This window comes from Solea senegalensis, linkage group LG8, assembly GCF_019176455.1.
Source record: "Solea senegalensis isolate Sse05_10M linkage group LG8, IFAPA_SoseM_1, whole genome shotgun sequence".
Lineage (NCBI taxonomy): Eukaryota > Metazoa > Chordata > Actinopteri > Pleuronectiformes > Soleidae > Solea > Solea senegalensis.
In genome coordinates, this window is record NC_058028.1 from 9,116,656 (window position 1) to 9,129,470 (window position 12,815).

Below are 12,815 nucleotides of genomic sequence, written 5' to 3' on the forward strand. Positions count from 1 at the left end.
CTTGGTTTCGGTGCTCCAAGCCAGGATTAAAGAAATGATCAGCCTCATGCTGCCAGGTTTTCTGTAGCTAAATGAAAAGTGGGAGATGTTTCACACGTGTACACATCAAAAATCTATTTATTTGACTTGTGTTTGACCTTTGGTGAAGTAGAGATGGATGAAAAATCTCACAAGGTCTAATCCACTGCATCTTTTTTTCTAGTCTTGTAGTTCAAAACATAAAATAGACACAACCCAGCAGAGCAATCTAAACTGTGAATGCACAAACGCTTTCAAGAACACCCACACTTTTCCTTTCCGATCCACGTTCAGACACCGTCCACGGATAAAATGTGAGCAACTTCACTTAACGAACCGCAATATCGGCCTAAACCTCCTGTCCAGCCTGTCAGAATAAAAGCCTTTACTGATGTTTTAGTGAATCAGGTTTGAAAATCAATCAATTTCTTGTATTTGAATGTAAACCCAGGTTTTATTTAGATGTGATTTGTCAGGTGTCTGATGTTGCAGTGCCTCTCTAATAGAGAATGAGGATGCATCACTGTAATAAATACGTTTAGAATAAAATGCTTCGTCTTTCCTGAAGTTCACTTCACACACGCCCACACAAACACATGCATTCCCTAGCCCCTTACCTTAACCTTAACTATGACAACTAAATGCCAAATCATGACCGTTAACTCTCGCATAAACCTCATTATAACCCTCACCCCCCAAAATGTCCTCACAAAAATAGGTTTGAATCAAAATTAGTCCTCGCAGCCTAATATAGACATGAACACAAATGAACATTTCTTAATGTACTTTTGGCGTTTGTCTTTGTCTTACTGGAGACAAAAGTGGGGGAGTTGACATTTGAAGACATGGTAATTGTGGCCAAAGCTTTCTGGCTGCTCTCAGAGGTGAGCAGCAGCAGCGGCAGCACTCTAACTTTCACTCTCACTGAACCGGGCTGAGAGAGCAGAGGTAAAGTTCAAAAGAAACAACGTTAAAGTAGCTTCTTTATCGATGCACCGCGACCAAATACTGAGATTTGAAATAACAAGAAGACTGCACTGTAAACACGATACTCTCGGGGATGAGGCTAATGTGAATAGAAGTTAACCAGGAACTGAAGAGGTTGATGGTGAGTTAATGGCAGACAGCATTTTTGTCATCTTCACATATTACAGATCTTATACTGTGATGTATGGTTAATATATAATTGTCTTGAGATGTATTTATTATCACCGAATTGATGTGTCGTGATGTTATTGCTACCATGTTACGTTGTGGGTCGCGACCTTGTAGAGACATGATAATACCTTAATGTAGTTTTACCTCTAACAAAAAAAAATCAACCATCAATCTCCACTAATCCTCAGTGGATACGTGTCCTGTGAATGTTTTTCACACAGTGATAAATAACATAAAAGCCTAAAGTCTCCAAATGTATTGAACATTTTATTTTGTTTATGGGTAAGTAAAAGTCTCTCGAGCGATTAGTTCTTCTGTTCCATAAACAAGCGGACATTTACTCCTTAATGGAGGGATTGATGGAAGATTGTGCTCCACAGAAGGGGAACTATTTTATTTGTTATGTTTCAACCAATAAAACACTTCACTCCCAGTCTATAAAATTAAAGCACAAGCAATAACGACTCCATAGCTTTTATTCCTGATTTTATTGTAGCAAATCAGAGACAAAAATCATACTTGCATCCTCTGTACAAACTGAAGTTTAAACCTCAGATGGTTGATGCTGCCTTGTCTAACAACACAGAAATGTCCTCACAGTCTCTGATTATCTGTGTGATTTTGAATCCAGCCGTCAGTGAGTTGGCGATTGTAGTTTCCAGAGATGGATGTTACATTATTTTTGCTGTCAAAGAATTATACATTTGACATCATTTTACATCAGTAAAGATGTTCAGCTGAAATATTTCATTCCTCAGCAAGAAAACTGCTTTGGTTATACGTTAAACGGGACAGGGAAGGTGATGATTCATTGCCAAAAAAACATGAACAAGTGTCTCAACCCATCTTTCAATGATAAAGGTAATTCACACGCAGAAAAAGCATTTCCAGCTGTACATGAAAGACGAGAAAAAGCTGCCTGGAGATGGTGACAGAATCCTGGGAGCTGATGTTCGATGGCTCCAGTGCCTCTGGGGAAACTGGGTGAGTATTCTTTTAAATGTATTATATACACACTCACTGGTGTCCTGTCTGCAATCTTACACATGGAAATACAATTTAAGAATTGTCAAAACAGTAAACAACCACTCAATCATTATGTTTGTATACAGTACACCGTGTGAAACTGCATTGCAGTCACTTTTTCTACAGTGCAGGTGAATGAAAACATGAAATGAATTCCATGTGTTTATGTTGGTTTTACATGAACTTACTGCACTAAACTATTTTGATAAATGAATTTTTTAAATAAATGTGAATGTTTTCTGGTTTCTTTGCTCCAACTAACAATGGAATCAAATTAATATTTCATAATTTTTGGTTTGTGGTCCAAACAGGACATTTGAGAACATCGTCAATGTGAGATTTTTGGAAACACCAATTAACAATTTTAACAATGGATTAATCAATTATGAAAATTGGAGTGAGTTGCAGCCAAGACGTGATGGTGATGGTGTTTTAGAATTGCCCATGCCATTTTGTTTTTGCTGAAATGAGGGTGATGCTAATCTTTCCCTATCCGTAAATAACAGAATTTAGCATTATAGAATATGGAAACATATTAACAAGATAATAAAGCATAGAATAGTCTATGCAGTATCTCCAGTGAGTGATTTACATTGTAAACACCGTAAAGGATTGAATATTATGAATAGATGTTACATGAATAAACATGTCGTTCATAATATTGTGAATCTTGTGACTTAAGAGCTTTTATAGTGTTGCATTGCCGGCTCATGAAACGCATGAACTTAATAAGCGCCACTGAATTTCTACTGAAACCATTCATCATTTACAGTCCATTCATTTGTAGTCAATGATAAATGGACGGTAAATAGGTTCTTAAGTGGTAATTTACAGTAAATGATGAATGGATTCACCGGAGCTTTTAATGTATTGATCAGTTAAAAGTTTTTTTTAAATCTAATTTGACTTCACAGCATCCGTTTTCTTGTTGTATATATCTGATCAAATCATTTATGGTTATGAAAAAGCTTCAATTACATTCAATAAATGTGTCTCTTTAACCTTGTCATAGAAAGTCTACAGAGCAGCCATTAGCACGCCGGACTACACACAAATATAAATCAGTTTGGACGAGAATAAAATCCCTCCAAGGTCAGGGCGATGATATCTCATGCTCCTCACACTGTTCACATTATTTTCTGGATACAGATTGTTTGTTTTTTAACACAGCAAGTGTGCTTTGTAGCAGAACCAAGAGGATATTCAATATCACCTTTTTTTCCCTCTAATTCCCCCAAACTCTTCCAATAAGTAAAGCGCACCTCACATTGATCAATATGGATTATTTTCTTACTTCCTCATCTCATTGTTCTGTTCTAGCTGCTGTGACGCGGCGCTGTTATTATGTTGGAGACTTTAAACGGCTGTAACTCTGCCCATTAGCTTCCACTCAGTGCTCAGACCCCGGGTTAATCTGCATATTTATAAACGTGCTGTCTTAATAAAAGTGTGTGGCTGCTTGCCCGAGTTATGGTAATGATGTGCCCAAAACTCTAGGGTATGTGAAAGCGATAATGGTTCTTGCAGATGGCTGCTAAATGTGTTGGATGTAATGTGCAATGTCTGTTCTGCAGCAGCTGCAGCAGCAGCTCAAACTGGTACTGAATGTCCCCTCTTTCCTTTCTGCCTCTCTGTGTGTGTATGCACTGTTAATACAAGTGTGTGTGTACATGGTTTTATATCTTTATGGGGACGTTTGTCTGGTCCCCGCAAATTTAAAGGGATGGTTTTACCTGGTTTTAGGGTTTGGCACTTAATTGTGACAGTTAAGAGGACAACTTAATGCCTTATGTCTATAATCGGTCCTCACTAAGATATAAAAACAAGGACATTTTAGGTGTGGTTAGGTTAAGGTTGGCGTTATGCATTAACTGGTTATGGTTAAGGCTTTGTTTAAGTTGTCCAAATGAATGAAAGTGCAGTGTCCTAAGAGTTAAGCTGGGCAAACATGAGTGTGTGTGTGTGTGTGTGTGTTGCCTCCACCTGCGACTCCTCCTTCCTCTCCTGCATCTACCTCCCACGTGCAATCAGCTCACCTGTGGCGGGAGCACACCTGCTGGAAGCATTGATTCACTGATTTCTAACACTGTAGAAAACATAATATCCTCACTATGAATGCTGCACAAGAATGGGTGTGTGTACTTGTTCTTGTAGCTTTGTGAGGGCCATTAAAAAACATACAAAGCTATTTTTGTGTCCTTACTACATGTGTGTAGTAGACTGTGAGGACACTGTGTGTGTGTGTGTGTGTGTGTGTGTGTGTGAGTGAGTGTGAGTGAGTGTTTGCCAGATGTCCAGGGTCTGGACTCTATGCAGTCCATCATTCGTCATCTCGTCCTGTCTGTGTCCATCTGTGACTCAGCACCAGGGTCGTCTCAGTGACCTTCTGATGAGCCAAGTCTTTGAAAAGATGCTAATTCAGCATCATTGTTCTCACACTCTCAGCAGAGAAAAAATATGATTTTTTTTCCTATGCCAGATTTGTTTTTGAAAGTCCGGACAGCAGGAAATGTACCGCTGGAGTCTGATTTTGTGCTTTGAAATGCAATGTGGGCAGCCCATGGTCAAGAGGCAGGGAATTGGGCTCGTAACTGGAAGGTTGGTGGTTCAATCCCAGGACGCTCCTGTGCCCGGCTTGTGTGTGTTCACTACTGGTGTGTAATAAGGATGAGTTAAATGCAGGGGACAAATTGACTATCACTAATTGGTGTGTGTGCAAAAATGACTAATTCTAATTAATACAGCTTAATCTCAGTTTGAACACTGAGGCTGCAGCTCAAACTGGATTTCAAATTGTCTTATAGCAACACAAAACTGATGCTGGAAATCCTGCATCCCTCGCTGCACAGCGAGTACAACATCAGTGGAGTGCAAAGACAAAAAAGATTCCCCCCCCTCATGATTATTAATTGAAGAAAAAGAAAATTAATTTCAGTACCCATTCATCTATGCAGATGTTTATTAGATAGAAAACAATGCTGTTTCACAGGAAATGCAACTCAAATTTGTGGGCATTATTACACTGTTAATTGAGATGGTACGTGATGGACGACATTGAAAGGATAAAAGATTAAATATGAAAAGGAATTAAATTAAATACAGTAAAATAAAATAAAATTCAATTCAATTCAATTCAAAATAATTTCTTTTCATCTATGTATAGAAGCCATGCCAAATTACCAAAGCAACCCATGCAGAAAAAAAGATGAAGATATTGGAATCACAGCGGCACAGAATGATTGATCATACTTGAGTCCAGGATTCAGGCTTTAGTTGAACTCAAGTTGTGTTTTTCAGGATTTGTGACTCAACATCAGCCTGAGCAGTGATGACAGTGATGACTTAAATGTTAAAGATAACGACTCTGACTTGTTAGGGTTCGTAATGTGTAATCTGCCACATAAATTTGACCTTCTATATTGAAATGACATTCATTACGACCTTTGCGAGCGTGATTATGTATATTTACAGCATGCGGTGTTCAGATGGCACACAATTATGCAGAAAAATAGCCTCTTTGAAATAGTGACAGTGTACATCATCTCTAGAGACAAGGTTTAATGACTGCTGACATCACTTAACACTTAACAAAGCATGTTTTGTCTTTTTTAAACTAAAATTGCATGATTTAAATGTATTGATTTTATATGTATGACGTTTCCCCACATCACGTGGATTATAATCTCCAGGTATGAACGTGTGTGCAGATGAGCAGTGGTTGAGAGGTCGTCCGTGCTAGAAAATGTGTCATATCATTACAGGCCATTTATAATTTCATTGGACTCATTCGTCTACAAATGTGGACGCGGCGGATGTTTACACTCCATTTACTCAAGCAGCATAGGAAATGAAACCCATTTACACACATGAACAAAAGTACATATTCAGAATACTTAACACCGTGTAATGATCTGTGTTTGGCTGATTTGACGCGTCTCTCTCCTGAACCACGCTTCATTTGTGCCGTCAGCTGAGCTCAGCTGTGGTCACATGATACTCAATAGACAAACACACCTGTGTCTTCACTACATTTTTCCGCTTGTTTTGTTGTAGTGCATCACTCAGAAATGCAACTGGCTCATGACTGACATTTGACCCCAGACGTTTTTGCTCTTAGTCCATTTCAGCCTTTGCCGTTTAGTCGAACCACGTACAACCATCTGATTGTATGAATCAGCCTTGTGTATTTACATCAGGAGCCAGGTTCAGCTCCACGGAATAAATGATGACACATTTTACACACCGTGAGCCAGTTCAAATGATATTTATCAATATGATGATATTTATTACTGAAGTTATTATCATTGAAGCTAACCACAGCATCTTTTTTTTTGCCATTTCTTGTATCAAAATTGGTCACTTGGTAGGTGGTGTTGTGGTTAGCATTCTTGCCTTTGCAGCAAGAAGACCTGGGTTCACGACCCGGTCAGATGCATGGAGTTTGCATGTTCTGCCTGTGTGTGTGTGTGTGTGTGTGGGGGTTTCTCCAGTTTCCTCCGACCGTCCAAAAACATGCAGATTAGGTTAATTAGACAGTCTAAATTGAGTGTGAGAGCGTGGCCCTGAGATGGATTGCGACCTGTCCACCTGTATTCCCAAGCACTGAAGACATTTACCGTCTCTGCTTTGCTGCAGACAAACTTAATAATGCCTGTAGTCCACAAAAGCAATAAAACAACAGCTGACAAAGAGCTTCAGGAGAAGGGCCAAGGGTTTGGAGTAAAAATGAGAAATGGGGACTGAGCCTTTCAGCTGCTGCATTGTTCTCTTCCTCTGAGCGCTGCCACTGCTGTACGAGCCAGGTGAGGCGGAGAGTGACTGACTTTGACTCAATTAACCAAACGGTCATCCAGCGAAAGCATTGAGCAGCATTTGCAGTCTAATGCTGTAATGGCTTCTGGCCTCGCAGCAGACTGGTGGCAAATCAAACACCAGTGTGATGAATCATTGGAGAACTGTCTCAATAATAAGTGCTGAGATGCATGTGGGGTGTGCAGCCATTAGGAGAGATATGTGCTAATTGCCTGCTGTGTTTCCTGGATCATTCTTTCTTTCTTTCCTTGGGCTCAGCTCGGCTCACAGCTTGTCGAATGCAGGCGAACAGTTGAAGCAACATTTTTACATTGGCAATTAAGTAATCACTTAAAAGCTCAAGGCCTTATTTGGGAATGTAGTGTAAAAATACCAGATGTTTAATCCATGTGATTTGATAGTCAGATTCTTCTGACTATTCTTCAATAATCAGAAGATCTTCTGCACGTTCAGAAAATGTAGCATTAACAGGTTTTTAGTCTTCAAATGTGCTTATATCTTATGTTTACACAGGTTCCAGCGTTTCTGACTCAAATGCAACAAGCTCATATTTTGGGATGTACTGGGGCCATTTGGGCGACAGTTGGTGAGATACTAACCATCTGTGCTGAAGCCAAGATTTTGGCCTGGTTGAGCTCTGCCATCAACAGCTTTAATTGTCTTCAATTTCTTTTTTTGGAGCTGATGGAGACTGAACCAGAGAGTCATTTTTTGGAATAACTTGACATAACTAATGGACTGAGTCAAAGCTTTCAATAAAAGCATGTGACCCTCGGTCTACTGGAGGTCGTTTCCCAGCATAACAGTGAGGCGATAGTTCGTTTTTTTGTGTAAACCAGCAATTTCTGAAGTTCTTCTGCAGCCAAGGAGCCTAAATGAGGGAAATCCTTGCATTTGCAGTGTCAATAGTGTGACGTTGACTAACCACACCACTGTGTCCAGCAGCAGCAGCTCAGATGTTCTGACTTTACACTCTTTTTAAATTAGAGCACATTATTGTACATACATGTGTAAGCTCAGTATAAAGACACCGCTCCATTTATCAGCACTTAAACAGTCCAGGTGTCCTTGACCTTCTCTCAGACACCTTCTCCAGCTCCTCTTGGGAATCACACTTAAGACTGATGGGATATATAGTCTTTACAGTGGGTCATGGGTTCCACAACGGGAACTTCTCCTAAGATGTTTGAAATCCCACTCGATGAACAACAACAAGGTCATTTTAGCTCATTTGCCTCTCTTCCTTCTGCCTGTTGCTCCCAACATATACCATGAGTGAATGTATGGATTCAGGTCTGAGAGTGAAATGCAGGTGATTTCCCATCACAACTCAATGTGGATGATTGAGAGAGAGAAAAAAGTTTTTGTGTAATGTTCCTCACCAATTTGGCTGTGAAATGCTGTGATTAATCAATAATACTCAAACCGTAATATACAGTGTTACAGCGACGCTGCTTCGTTTGGTCCAGATGAAAAGCTGATGAGAGAAAGCTGTTTCATGAGGGAATCACCTGGACTCTGTCTAACCTTTGCCTGAAACATGCTGAGCTCTGTATTTGTGGCGCAGTATAGATTGGCAGCAGCCCACTGGGTTTTATTCAAAGTGGAAAGAAAAATCCTCACAACTCTCACTCAGATCCTGAACTGATTTATATAAAAAGAGAGAAAAAAATAGCAGCAAAACCAAAACATGTATGCAAGATTGTTCTTATGGTCCAGAAAACCAAGCTCAGATCATGTGCGTACATCTTAGAAAAGAAATGATTTAGAGTATATATAGTTTTAATTATTTATCAAATATAAATGTTCTTCTTATTAACAATATTTGAAAGTAAAAAGGAAATTCCTTTTGCTGATATATCAGTTGATATTTACAAAACTGTATAATTATTAATAAGATGTTGTAATCAATCAATCAGTCAATCAACTATTTACTTTATTCATGTAGCACTGTTCAAACAAATCAAATGCCATTCAAAGAGCTTATTATATTTGACTAAAACCTGATAAAAAAATTGAATAAAGTTAAGCTCTCAGAATTTAGATATAAAACATTAATATTAAAGTTTTACAAATTCAAGTCTGGTATAAAATAGTAAAGGTTCAACATGAAGATATAAAATAAATATGGATTATGACATAAATACTGATGAAATATTAACTGTATACCCAGTATGATACATGAGGTGAACAGAAACCATATGAAAACTGAGTAGTGACATTTTACAGTTTAATAAAAAAACCTTTTATATAAGAATCATAAACATGTCTGTGAAAGAAAAATTCATATTTGCTGGTTCTTTTTCGGTCGACTAGTGAATCACCGTATTGATAAAGTCCACACGCAGTGATAAATAAGTGTGCTGTGTTTGGAGGCTTAGTCTGTTCTTGGTTGTAAATTTTATTGTGTTATTGTATTGTTTTGTGTTGTTCTTTGCTGTTGGTTCATGTTCCTTCCTTTCCTCCTATTTATTTTTATTCTAACATATTTGTTGTAAGTTTTCAGGGGAAAAAAAGGAGTTTGCATGTTCTCCACGTGTGTGTGCGGGTTTTCTCCGGGTCCTCTGGTTTCCTCCCACAGTCCAAAAAACAAGCAGATTTAAGGATTATAGGCAAATTGGACACTCTAAATTGTCCGTGAGTATGAGAGTGGATGGTTATTTGTCTCTATGTCTGGCCCTGTGATGGACCCGACCTGTTGCCCTATGTCAGCTGAGATTGGAACAGCTCCCCCTATAGGACCCTCATGTAGAGGATAAAAGTGGTAGCTGGTGAGTGAGTGAAAACACTTTCTAAAATAAAAGTCAAATGTGATTTAAAAATCCACTCCCACTTGTAATCTATGACCTGTAACTGCTGCAAATGGAGAACCTGACTGAATCCGCTGTTGTAATCTTGGGTTGTCACACAGTGGTTTGAATCCCAGTTTGACCGGATGTTGTGTGGATGTGGGTTTTCTCCCGTTTCCTCCCACAGTCCAAAAACATGCAGAGATTAACTGGATACTCTAAACCTCCGTCAGCTGGGACTGACATCAGGATATGAACAACTACACGACGTCCCTCCCTCTCACCTCACTTTAACTTCAAAGATCTTTTTTTTGACAAAAAATAATAGGTTTTTATGAACTTTAATTTATTGCATGATCTCCTGTGAGTGAAGAGGTGTGAATCCATTTCGCAGACTCACTGGACTGTGCGAGGAAACGGATTAACTGCTCAGTGAAGTGTAAAATGTTTGGGGTGTTCCCTGCAAGACTGTGAGGAACAGTGGAACCAGTGCAAGTCATTATGTTTTAAGAACAGAATCAAGCATAATGTGTGTTTTTATTGCAGTATATATTTCTAATCACTCTGAAGTGATTTAGTAAAGATTTCCTCTCACTAAAATTCCAGTGTGTAAAATTTAGAATTGTTTATTGGCTGAAATGAATTCTACAACCTTTGAAATGCAAGTCTGGGAGATTTGTTTTCAACTTTTTACTCTCTGGAGCACCCCCTATAGTTTTGGAATACATATTTATACCACGTTCACCACCGTCTACTTCTTTATCCTCGCTGTTGTGCAGAAAAAGCTTGTCCTACATCTACTCGTGTGTTGGCCCCTCGCTCGGTCAGACAGTGGTTTTCTCTTCCTCGCTTCACTGCTTCTTTTTCGCCAGCTCTGCCATGATGAACATCTAAAATAACACGATTGCTGCCTTGATCTTATAGCTGGTACCTTGCTGTGTGTGTAACGCTGTGAAGCGATTTGGTTCTTGTGAGACCCGTGACTTTGCGAGCAGTGGCGGTTGCTGGTCTTTGAAACAGAGGACGCTCATTTTCAGGCTCAGTTATTTATACATGAATTCTGCAAACGAAAAACTAGAACAAGGAAAAGCGATAATTATGTCAAGTTGAAATGCTATAATAGTGTTTTTATTTACAGTGTACATGTACAAATAACACACAACGACCAGCTGTTAGTCGACAGACGACTCTCGCAAAATCCACAGAGGACTGAGGCAGAAAAGGCTCCGACGTTGTGTATGTTTCAGCAACGCTGTCAATCAAATGCTGGTTCCGCCTTTTAGACAGTTCCTCCAATCATCGTGCAGAAACCCAGCGTCCACGCCCGCCCACTGCTCCTTTGACTCAGAGAGAAGCTGAGCTTCCCCGGAAGTGACAAACCCTGATCTTGCAAGACTGCTTTTTGGTATTTGAAGGCCACTCTAAAGTCCTTTATGCACACGCGAAAAAAAGAGTCCATGTTTTATGAAAGCATGGACTAAAATACCATGGAGACAAAAAAGAACCCTCAACTTGAGTCATCCATTAATGTGAGTGACTGAGTGAAAAATATTGTGTCTTTATATTCCTGCTCTGGAAGGAATCCAACGTTGTTGTGCTTGTGCAATGACAACCCCTAACACCCAACACCGTGATCTGAGCACCGTTACCAGATGTTACCCAGCTCTGGTCATCAGCAAGGAGTTCTAATTTAATTACAGCAAATCCTGAACAGACTTATTGACTCATTAGATTCATCTTTGAGAAAAAGTTAGATGAAGCCACAGCAGGGATATCGACACTGTGACTCATTCCATCGAGAACACACACACACACACAGGCACGCAGGCACACACACACACACACACACACACACACACACACACACACATCTCATGGTGATAAGCTCTCCACGGCTGAAGTGTTGTAGGAACTGAGCACAGATTGGATATCTGATATGTGTGTGTATGTGTGTGTGTGTGTGTGTCACAGTGTTCCCTGCATGAGGAACACAATAAACCCACAACTGATAAAAGTGCAGAGACTGCAGTTTATTAAAAAGTGAACCCTCTGTGGATCATGTGAGTAATGATTTGCCACGTTCCTCTGCAGTTCCCTGTCTTTAATCAATCAGATGTTTTACAGAATCATAAAATTGAATGAAACAAACTTCTACGCAGAACAAACAAACACCAGGACCAAAAACAATGTCTTATTCAGAATAAATAGTAGAGGAAATAGAGAATCGAGTGACTTCTACCTAATGACTCACACTGGTTCACTGTGCGGGGCGAGAGGTCCTTTATCTGCTTTAAAAGATGAAAACTGTTGAAACCATGACACTAAAGTGTGGGTGTCAGGGTCTTTTCTGGTCTCTTTGTCCTCAGTGAAAATGACACGTCTGTCATTTAACGCACAATACTCGTGTTAGACAAAGACAGAGAAAGAGAGTGGCTGTGCAGAGAGCATGGAGCCCCAACATCACATCTTCTAACAGCTATTAAACCCAATCATTGATCATCAATCAGACTTGTTATTGTCTGTATTTTTTTTTTTTTAGACTTTGTTAAAATATGGTCCCTGAAACGCTGTTGAGACACTGATTGGAAGATGGAACAATGTCAGAACTTTATTAAATCTTAGTAGGACAATCTGTTCTTTATGCCAAGGAGCAATGTGTTGCAGGATGTTTCTGTTTTAATATCAATAAAGGAGTGATGTGATTTGTTTTGACTCTTCTTTAGGTCAGGGTGACAGCAACTTCTTATTTCCCTTAAACAGTTTCTCACACACATGCAAAGATTCTTCTCAGTATCCTGGTTGAATGTTTATTGATTGAAGCCTCTTTTAAATGCAGACAAATCCTGAGAAACTGCATTTATTCTACGTGTTTTCATCACTGTCTCTACACCATAATAAGTGCCTCGCCTGCAGTGTAAGAGCAAACCGGTCTGATTTATGTGGGTTTTCAGTGGGAATAATGGTAAAAATCTTTAACTGAATGCAGCGGTACGAGTAAGACAAATGCCTGTT